This window comes from Cupressus sempervirens, chromosome 7 (assembly GCF_028749045.1).
Source record: "Cupressus sempervirens isolate cs-2001-9-10 chromosome 7, ASM2874904v1, whole genome shotgun sequence".
NCBI lineage: Eukaryota > Viridiplantae > Streptophyta > Pinopsida > Cupressales > Cupressaceae > Cupressus > Cupressus sempervirens.
The window spans coordinates 163,697,923-163,708,934 of NC_143124.1; the positions used below are offsets into that span (position 1 = coordinate 163,697,923).

General features: G+C 34.7%; 1 long non-coding RNA gene and 1 other non-coding gene across 2 annotated transcripts; both read right to left on the reverse strand.

Moving 5' to 3' along the window:
* Positions 1–3,566: 3,566 nt before the first annotated feature.
* On the reverse strand, positions 3,567–5,397 carry LOC149546028 (uncharacterized). The gene is made up of 2 exons (XR_016353641.1): positions 4,119–5,397; positions 3,567–3,766 (listed from the first exon to the last, which is right to left on the reverse strand). It is a non-coding gene; the product is annotated as an uncharacterized LOC149546028 (long non-coding RNA).
* Positions 5,183–5,269, reverse strand: LOC149546029 (small nucleolar RNA snoR1). The gene has a single exon (XR_016354960.1). It is a non-coding gene; the product is annotated as a small nucleolar RNA snoR1 (small nucleolar RNA).
* Positions 5,398–11,012: the final 5,615 nt, after the last annotated feature.

Below are 11,012 nucleotides of genomic sequence, written 5' to 3' on the forward strand. Positions count from 1 at the left end.
AGCTCAAATGAATCAAATGATGGAAATATTTCCACTCATCATCGAGCCATTTGTTCATAGGACATGTATTCCTCTGTTTGGAGCTTCTCAAGAAAGTGTTAGTCCTGTGAGGGATGGAGAGGATCGTAGACTCTTGAAGTGTGAATGCTAGGAGGTCAAACATGGAGTAAGTGTTAGTGGACTTAGTGAAAGAGACTTGGGGAAGGAGTCACCTAAGATGGAGGGTGAAGAGCTCATGCTCACACTCTGAGAAGTGAAAGGAGGTATGGGTGGGGGCAACATAATGGAGTGATGGGGAGGAATGGGGGGCAGGCATAGAAATGCAAAGAGGGGGGTTGAGCAAGGCATGGTCAACAAGGAGGAGGGAAGAGATAGTTAAGTGGGTGATGGAAGGGATGGAGGCATGAGAGATAGCATAATCGACTACGTTCACACCACCAAATTTAGGCTAATAGGTGAAGAACTTGGAGCCAAGAAAATGCCCATTCAGGATCACCAGAACAACATCACAAAATTGAAGGAGATGGCCCCCGTAGCATGTGATAGGCCCCAAACTATCCTCAGAAGAGTGTTAAGGACTAAGATGGAAGGATCCATCTAAGAGGTACACAATGAATTAGACCCACATGATATCATGTTGAGGGCTATGGATATCCTTGGTACGTGCATTAAATTCCCCTAAGATGATGATGTCATCCATGATGAAAAACCTAGAAATGCACTCGTGTAAGTTCATATAATGGTCCCCATCATCCACATTGTGTACTACATAGGGAAAGGTGGCTGACAAAAAGTAACAAACAACAATAAAGATGTATCTTAAATGAGGGGCAAAGTGGTCAATATGGACCCACATGAATCTAGCCAAAGAATTAGAGTGAATGACTAAGGTAGAACCAAAAAGGTTGTTGTGGATTAGGTGAGGAACCCCATTAGAAGTCCTTAGCTCCTCGTTATAAATGGATAGCCACTAGTACCCAATGAAGCGAAGCAAAGGACGAACATGACTCATGAGTCTCAATGACAACAAGGATATCAACAAAGCTAATGACATCCTGAAGAAGACTTGGCAAGGACCAAAAGGTGTTCTTTCCATTCTAACAGTTGATAAAAGAGAGCCTTTCATTCACCAACTACATTGAGACTGTCATTTGGTGTTGTCATCCAACCTCGATTCCCACCCAAGAGGAGGATATTCTCAAATAACAACCCCAAGGTTCCTAGTAATAGTCCACTTGTTGTGCCTAGCCTCAACCACTAGGCCTTAAGAATGTTTCAACTCTACCACATGTGATCTAGTGAGGTCCTCGTCAAGAAAGATTTTAGTGGGAAGAGAAAATTGCTTCCTCTTCTCTGTAAGAGCTCGCAAGTGGTCAACCAATGTGAGGAACCTAAGAAAATGAATGCCATCATGTCCAATCCAAGCCCTATCAAGTGAAATATATGAAATGGCCAATTGCTCACTCAGAAACGAGTAGCATGTAGGGAGAGGAACAAAGGATGAGGGAGGAAGACCTCGAACACAAAGGTAAAGTTCTTGAGAATGCTAAATAAGCACTTCTAACAACTTCTCCTAGACAACCTTTTCCAAATCAGAGGGAGGTGTAGTGTTGGTGTTGTTGAAAATCTACTGCTTTGTTTCTATCAAGTGGGAGGTTTGCTTGTTAACGAGCTCGATTTGCTTGTCCTTATGGCTACCAAAATCCCCAAACTCCTCAATAATGGAGCTAATATTTCTTTTAATGCATGTTTTTTTAGTGGTGAAAGTTCCAAAGAAATCTTGGATAAACAAAGAATGAGTAACAATGTGTTGTTTCAAGTCAAGTTCCAATGTCTCAGAAAGGGATTGAATAGCATCCCAAAGAGTGTGATTCTCAATCAGAGTTGTACTATCAATCTCAAGTTAGCCAATCACCATTACCAATGGGAGATATAGCATAGCAGGGCCAATAGGAATAAAGAGTTGACACCTAGGGCAAGCTAGGGACAGTCATAGTCACCAGCAATGGTGAAACAATTGTTGAGTAACAAAAGTAGTATTATTCCCATAATACTATTTTAGAAACAAAGGTTATTTAAGACAAAAGAAAGGACTCTTCAGAATTATCTTCAAATTGGTAATTATTTAAACTTCTAGTAGTTTTTGATTTTAGAAATAGATAGGTTAAGTTTCTAGACCTAGGCTACAATGTTGACATCTTGGATCCACATTAATACAACATCCTTTATGATCGAATTGAAGCTTCAAACAACATCGTCTCTTCCTCTATTAAACCTTTACTCTTATTGTATCATAAAGACTGCTTTGGCTCCATTCCTCATATTTTACTATGGTTTTCAATATACATTAATAAACAAAGTCTAGCAAGAAGGAAAAGTTATTCCAAAATAAGAAATTGAGTTTCTGGATAATGTCCAACTGATTTCCAGCTTCTAAATGGATGAGTTTCTATAATCTATAGGTCAATTATGAAGTTGAAACCATAAAGAAATAAATTTAATTTTTCTCTAATCAGGGTTAAAGTTGGGGTCCAAGCTTGCATGTAGATTCCTAAACTCTTATAAAACCAGTTTTTTTGTTTAAAGATCTTATCTCTCGAATCTTTTAATTTGAAAAGCACTATGAAAACCCTTGGGAATCATCTCAGTAAAAGACCTCTTCAAAATCCTTCCTCCTCTATAATCTAGTTCAGCAAAATATTAAATAGAATACAAAATATCCTAGAGCTTACAGATTATGGCTCGAATTTGCACTGCAAATCAACTATTTCGGATAGTAACATGATCTGAATATATGGTAGAGAGATTCGTACTTGTCATAAGATGTGGTTGACAGCTTCCTTCTGGAACCTCCCTAGAATGTCCTCTCCTACTAGTTTGTCTAAGGAAACATCTATAGGTTGTTCCTTACAAACTTCCTGACAAGAAGAATGTGCTTTGAGAGGGTCATGAGCTTTTTCCTTTCCACACCATTTTTTTCCCTTTTCTACCTAGATCCTTAGCTTTGTTTATGGAATTAATCTCTCTTCATTTTACCGATTTTGAGTTATTCCTTTGAACCGTTTCAACCCTTTGTGTTGTATCAGTGGTTTGACCAGTAACTTCATTTCCTGCGAGAAAGGGTTTCTCTAAAATCTTGTACCTCTCCTACTGGAACAGTATTTCCTTTAAAGGCATTAAAGTTGTAGTATATTAGTTCCTTGTAAGAGTGAATATACTTTAAATCTCTTCCCCTGATTGAGAAATTCAGAGGATTCAGAAAATGTTCTTCTACATCGCAGTTTAGATTTCTATGCTTATCAGACATCGTATACCTGTCTTTTAAAAACGCTGTGTTACAAGTAAAGAAAAATATAGAGGACAGCTAGTTCGTAGGTAAACATTACATTAAGAATTTATAACATTAAATCATATACATTAGCCCTTTGAAGGAACGGCTTTAGAATGAACTGTTCATCATTTCATCAGCTAAAAAATAACCTTCATTCAAATACATTAGCTGGAAGATACAGAAACATAAGCAGAAATTAACAAATAATCTCAAAACTTAAAACTAAATGAAACAATTTTTGTAATTATAACTACGGAAAGTGCTAATTAATACTAGCTTTGTTTAATACTAATTAATTACTCAGCAAGTACGTACTTCTAACGGTAGAATTCAGTCTTCAAAACTCCTATAAATACCCATGTGGTGCTCTGCTATAAAAGTTTGGACAGAAATACATTTTAAAGTGCCTTCTCAACAGCTTGAAATTTCAAATTGCTGTAACAATATAAATAAGATAATTATCAGAAATTCACTAATTTTAGCTGCAAATAATTTGCTAAATTACGCTTTCAAAACTATTTATCGGTGTGTTTTTTAACTTAACACTCCATAAATAGAACTTGACAAGTGCATTTCGTCACTTCGTCACGCTTATAATGCCAAATAAACAAGAAGCTTGAAAAGTGCTGTCTTGCTCAGTAAATCTGTTACGTCTTGAAAATTCTCGTGACAATACATCCATTACGTGTTCTAAATGAATGTGCTCTAAATGAATGAGCCGATCTTTAAATTTGGTAAGACGTATAAAGAGAAAGAGATGACTTTAGTTGAAGCATAGACAACGCACCTCAACTGTTTGACGAAATGTGCTCTCGTTGACATGCATGGCATGTTGCAGGACTTGCACGAAATGTGTAAATTCGAAAGGATTTATAAACTTTTACTCAAATGTAATCGGCTGGTTTAAATGCAGACTGCAATTTTTGATACCATCCTCTCTGCCTGTGCCAAAATGGGAACTTTGGAACCGGGTATGATATCCACCATTAGAAGGAACTTTGGAACTTTTTCCTGCAACTGCCCTGGTAAACATGTATCCAGGCACGTAAAATGTATGGCAAAATGTCCTGAACTGTTTGACGGGAAACCGCATAGGAAAATGGTCTCATGAAATGCCATGATTGCACAATATACGCAAAAGGGATTTATCAAAAAGGCTTCAGAATCTTTTAATCAAATGCCACATTCCACAACTCTAGAGGACAGAGGGATTTTGTAATATGTATAAAGATCAATGGAAGGGACTTTTTACCAGGTGGTTATCTTTGCAAGTGCTCTCGTAGACATATATGGAATATATGGAAGTATAGACACGGTATGTAAACTGTTTGACAAAAGGTCTCAAAGAAATGGGATTTCAGGAAATGCTGTGGGTTGTAGGGTTAAAAACAAAAAGAAACCATTCTGCGGAAAACTTAAAAGAGCAAAAATATCATAGAAAGCAGGGGAAACTGGAGCTACAAAAAAACCGATTAAAATGAAAAGCTTCTTTTATTGAAAGGAAACAACTTTCCCATGCTTAAGTTCAACCAGTCTTAAAATTATTTAAGCAGATTTCACTCCAACATGGTTTCAGCGTGGATTAGTATTTACTTTTGTGTTGTTTTGTCTATTTGGCATTGTATAACCATTATAACAATAAAATTGTCCATTATTGGAGATATCAAGCTATTGTCTGGTTATCGAGAAAATGAGATGAGCGTTACTATGCAAAAGACAGAAAAAAAACCCTACCTACACAGATGCCAGACTAACTCATGCTCTGCTCCCTTACCGTCATTTTCTCAGAACATTTCCTCTTCCTGGCAAACAGGGGAAAAAAAATACAAAGATGAAATGATGAACAAAATGGGCTCAGCAATCATGCAAATACGTTCACCGGACAGCCGAAGCCGCCCTCCTACAAGAGGTGTCAGAAATGCATTTATCATCGTTGCCCATTTTAAGAGAACAATACAGCACTATTTATTAAACCCTAATTTCGGTTCAGTTCTTCCCCTCCACGAATACAGACGTTTCAGGGTTTAAGGCAGCAACTATTTCAGGTATATAAAGGAAAAGGAGCTTCTTGCCTTAGCGCTTGGTAATATTCCCAGACCTAACCTTCTATATTAGGTTTGGAATTTAGACTTGGTAATTCAATATATAATTATTGTGGGGGCGTTTTGGGTATTGATTAATATTCCTACTTAGCCAGGGTGGCTTGGAATTTGCCCTCTAATTTGTTTGTTTTTCTCGCGAGGGCCCACATATTTTTATTTTATTTTTCTTATTAAGTGAAAGTTCCTAGTAGCTTTGCCTATTTAGAACTTCTAACTCATGAGTTGGATTTCAACAATTTTTTAAGTTTACTTTTGTGAGTGAGTTACTTTCAAAGTGTTGCTTAATACCCACTATGTTTTACACTAATTGTTTATCACTCAAAAGTGTCAGTACTTGTGGCTGCACAAATAAGCTAATGACCATTTTAAAAAGCTTTTAAATATTAGCTATTAGTACATGTGTGTTCTTGTTTGGTACACGTGTTAAATTCTTGGGGCTCCTTTAATATTAATAATTGAGGTCTAACATGACAAAAATATCACGGTTGTTGGAACTCGCAACGGTTTCTAGGGACTTTTCCCTAGGAATTCTTTTATAAATCACGTTGAACCTAATTTCAAAAGAAGTTGGTTCCTTTAGGAACGAACATGAAATTTAAGGAGCATATGTTTTGCTCACTTGAATATGCATTAGTAGAAAAACTTCTATCTACAGTATGATTATAAGGAACATGTAGCCAAATATTTATTTATACATTTTGTGGTATGTCTTTAAGACTTGTTATTCAATGTGGATAGAATTTTTTTGTTTAATTTTTTTAAAGGTATAATTGTTTAATGGGGAGAGTACTGTGATTCGAGAATAATGAAAATAAATTCTTGAACTTATATGTGCATCTTACAGATTATGTTTAGTGGCCCCATTCAAGTATTACTTGAGTTCTATTAAACTATAATTACTTGGATTTTATTGTAACCAACTTGTGCTCTACATGAACAAATCAAACACCACTTATATAATCATAGTGTGACACTTAACAAGAGATTATCCTAGATGGTAATAACTTTCCACAACCTATAGATTATCAAATATAGATATTTGGGATAAAAGTGTGTATACTTTGTTGCATCGGTGTTTTGGATAACACTTAGTGGCTCATCATAATATAATAAGAAATTGTCCAATTTGCATACTAAAAAATAGTCTCAATCTTTTATTGTTCTCGAAACCCTATACAAATTCCACTTTACCTTTGCATGTCTCCTCTCCATCAAGCCTTGTTCTTCCATCTTCCCCCTCCATTCAACAAACCTTGTCTCCTAAATCTTCTTCTCAAATCAACTACATTACTATAACCTTTACTAGCCCCATCTCACTTTCTATGTTGAAATCTCAACTCTAATACTAACTTCATTTTCAAACAAGCAATCATAAAAATAAGAACCCATTCATAAGGAAGGATGAATAATGATTAAAAGAAAATATAGGAGATCTCAAATGAGCTAATGACCAGACTAATGAGCAGTAGTTATCTGCATTTAGGGCTAGATCTCCCTTTCCAAGTCTTCGTTATGAGTGACTTAGATCCCTTGGTGAGGACCTCACTATGAATTATTACACTTCAACAAAACCACTTCTCACTCTAGTAGCAACTTCATCTTCAAATAAGTAATCATACAGATAAGAAGTCTTTTATAAGCAAGGATAAGTAATGATCAAAATAAAATACAGGACATCTCATAGGTCAACTAATGATATGGGCATTATTTGTCTTCATTTAGAGCTAGATCTCCCTTTCCAAGTCTTCACTAAGAGTGGCCTAGATCCCTTGGTAAGGACCTCCCTGTGAATTATTACACTTCAGCAACAACACTTCTCATGGGAGAATTAATTTGAAATTATAGATTTAAAAAAAATAGAGTCATTTTCACAATCCCAATGAAGTGCTCAATCATGATATGAGATGTGAGGGGTCCCTTTACTTGCATACAAAAAAATTAATTTTAAGAAGACTTTATAATTCACAAACCAAATGTCATCTTTATACAAGAGCTCAAAATTGGACAAACTTGCCTCTAAATTATCTTTTGATCTATCTGGAATGATGGATACTTCAAAACTACCCTACATATTGAAGAAAGAGGGGATACAATGGTAGAAATCAAACTCTACTTAGCTACATGTTGTCATGATATTGGAATTGATAGCCAACATAATCATATAAATAGGGTTTGTTTCTAATCCAATGATATCCTATTGGCATTTACGTAAGGCATGCAATATACAACCCGAGTTGGCCTAGTGGTGGAGAACTTGTACTCTTGAAAGAGAGGTCACAAGTTCAAATCCCACTTGGGGGGTAGGGTATGTATGCCTCGTTTGTAGCGCCAAGCGCCTCTCGAAAAAGAGTACGAGGTAGTCCCATATCACTGTCACCATATGTAAACCCAAAAACTATGGCATAGTGTCGTGGACTATAAAACTCACTTACTTACTTACTTACTTACATAGGGGGAGGGGTGCATTTTTATATGCAATTTCTAACCTAGGATCTGTTTGAGGCATTTGGGGAACCTTTCCTTAAGTGTGTGTGGTGTTTGGAGTCATCATCTTGGAGTTAGAGCCATTTTAGTGGTTGTTGGTAATGTGTTCCTATTTATTGGTAGAGCTTTGGAGATTGTATTTGTGGGCTTTGATGCAAGGGATTTGGTGTGTGCACTCTTGGATTTGGATAGCTGGCTGGCACGTGGACCTATGTCTAAGTGTGTGTATTCTTATGCAGTCAAGTATGAATTAGTTATGCATTGTAAACTTGGGGCATGTCCTACATATATAATTTATGTCATGTTTAATATTTGTTGTCAAATCGACTTATGGCTTGAAAGGTGTATTTAATGTAGGTGCATTTAATTAATGTAATTAATTAGGCCAAGTTGTGGCTTGGTTTAATACAAGTAGAGGGTCTTGTGGAGTCTGGAGCTATTTTCGTTCATCATGGAGAAGATGAGTAGCTAAGAGAAGCGAAGTGTGAGCAAAGCTAGTAGCTAAATGCAGCTTGGGAAACAAGAAGGTTGCTTGGTGGCTTGCAAGCACAAGTTTAGACTATTCTTTGGGTTTCTACCAATTTGTGCACTTAAACTAGTAAGGATTGGATCTTGCGAGATCTTGTTGAAGCTTTATTGTATTTGTTGATGTATTTGGTTTTAAACTAGAAGACCTTACAGTTGAGCATGTTGGATGAAAATCTTATTATCAAATTTGGCATTGTGTGGATCTAAATCTCTATGTTATTATTTATATTCTATTGTGTGGTTGTTTGTTGCGGGCTAGGACATCTCTTTTGGGGATTGTCCTATTGGCAGTACATCAAGTGGTATCAAAGCGAAGGTTGGATTTGGTTTATTTGTTATAGGGGGTTTTCAAAGATCTTGGAAAATGCACCTAAGACAATTGGACCCTAGGGAAATTGAAGATCTCTATGATGTTGTGGAAGCAAGGATCTCAGAGAAGATTAAGGAAGAATTTAGGTATGAGATGGTGTTGATGAAGAGTGATACGACCGTTGAGATCATAAGTCCTATAGGTGGTGTAGCTCAGTAAATGGGTACCGAAGATGGTTATGAGGAAGTTGTTAAAGACTTTGAGGTTGTTGGATTGAGTGGTGAATGTAGAATTGGTTGAGTTGAGAGACCTATGGGAAACAAGGCTAGTCAGTTTGATAGATTTGGATCTCAACTATAGTTGAAGCATAAGATGGAGGTTTCTAATTTTTCATGTACTTTGAATCCTAAAGAAACGATTGATTGGATTGGTGAATTAGAAGACTACTTTGAGTTAGAGGATTTGTGGAGTCTAGAGCTATTTTCGTTCATCATGGAGAAGATGAGTAGCTAAGAGAAGCAAAGTGTGAGCAAAGCTAGTAGCTAAATGCGGCTTGGGAAACAAGAAGGTTGTTGGAATTCTAAAAGAATTCCAACATTTTTAACACCTTGCAAAAATGCTCAAAAGAGAAAGAAGACTCTATGCAAAGTCCTTTGATGGATTTGTTTCTAGAGATGCAAAAAAAACTATGAACTCTTTATATAAATGTTGTATGGGTTTTCATGCAAATGTTATAGTAAAATAATGTGATCCCATCTATTACTACTCAAAAGCTCACACTTCCCCAAACATATGATGTTCATTAGGCTACCACTATTTGAGGGCCTCACTTGGGAAAATAATTGTCATCCATTTGTCTTTATATCTACCTTTTGTTCATGTCATTACCACTCTTTTCCTCTTCTAAGGCGATGTAAATAATTTTCCATACATCAGATTTGGTTGCAATCATGTACTTCTACTTTGTGATTATCAATTCCTTTATGAGGCCTATGTTATTATGGTGAAAATGTGTGTATAAACATAACTCCTTCCATCCAAACAATTTAAATTATTTAGAGTCCTCCTCTAGGATGCTATAGAACTTTGGAAATGCATCCAACATTCAGAATCTAAAAGGTTGAATTCAAACAACAAGGTCAAAAATTTTAACCATATGACACATTTCTTGTGCTCCTATATGTTGTAAAAGTGTGATGATCTACTGAATTGGTTGCTGAAATTCTTCTCAACATACCAATACAACTCTAAGATGTTATCTTTGCTTTTGATTCATACTTGACATTATATTTTAAAACAAGTTCTCATGTAATAACAAATGACAATCAATATTGGCTCTGTGAATCAAAAACATTTATGAGTTATGTATGTTCAACCTATTATAGGTTATTGCAAATTTATATTATTTTTGAACCCAACATCTTATCATAGTAGAATAAAGGTTTATTATGAAATTTTAATTAAAGCTTCAGTTCTTTAGAAGAGCTATAAATACTTTTTGTAATTAATGTTTCTAGAATTCTTTATGCTTTCCAAGTTATTAGTTATTAACGTTTATCCATATTTTATTTAATACATTAATCATGATTTTTAAAAACCTTTGATTACTCTAATAAGTATAAGATAACAAAAACTTAAAATAAATTGATATATAATCAAATAGAATGAATTTATAATTGAATATTTTTATTCATAATATTTAATAAATAAAAATGAGAAAAATATTTTAATAGAAAAATCTATACGTGGAAAGACATTTTGCTTGAGGAAACCATATAGCTAACTTTAGAAATATTTTAGAAATCTAGACATGTTTCCTCTCATACCTTTAATGTCGAACTATGAGTGGCAAAGGAAATAATAAAACAATACTTACCAATAAACTACACTATCATTCTATATTAATATTGTTTACATGTTTTTGGGATATATATATATATATATATATATATATATATATATATATATATATATATATATATATATATATATATATATATATATATATATATATATATATATATATATATATATATATATATATATATAATATTTTAATATAAATTTTAAACAATGGATCATAGTCTAAAACATTAATTCTAATGATTTTGTAACATTTTGATGTGTGAATGTATAAATTGTTATAAGTTCATTAAAATCTAATGTATTACTTATAATATTATAAAAATAAAAATATTATTTATATACAAAATTTACCATTGAATGAGATCAATAGAATAAACATGTCCTGTCCTAT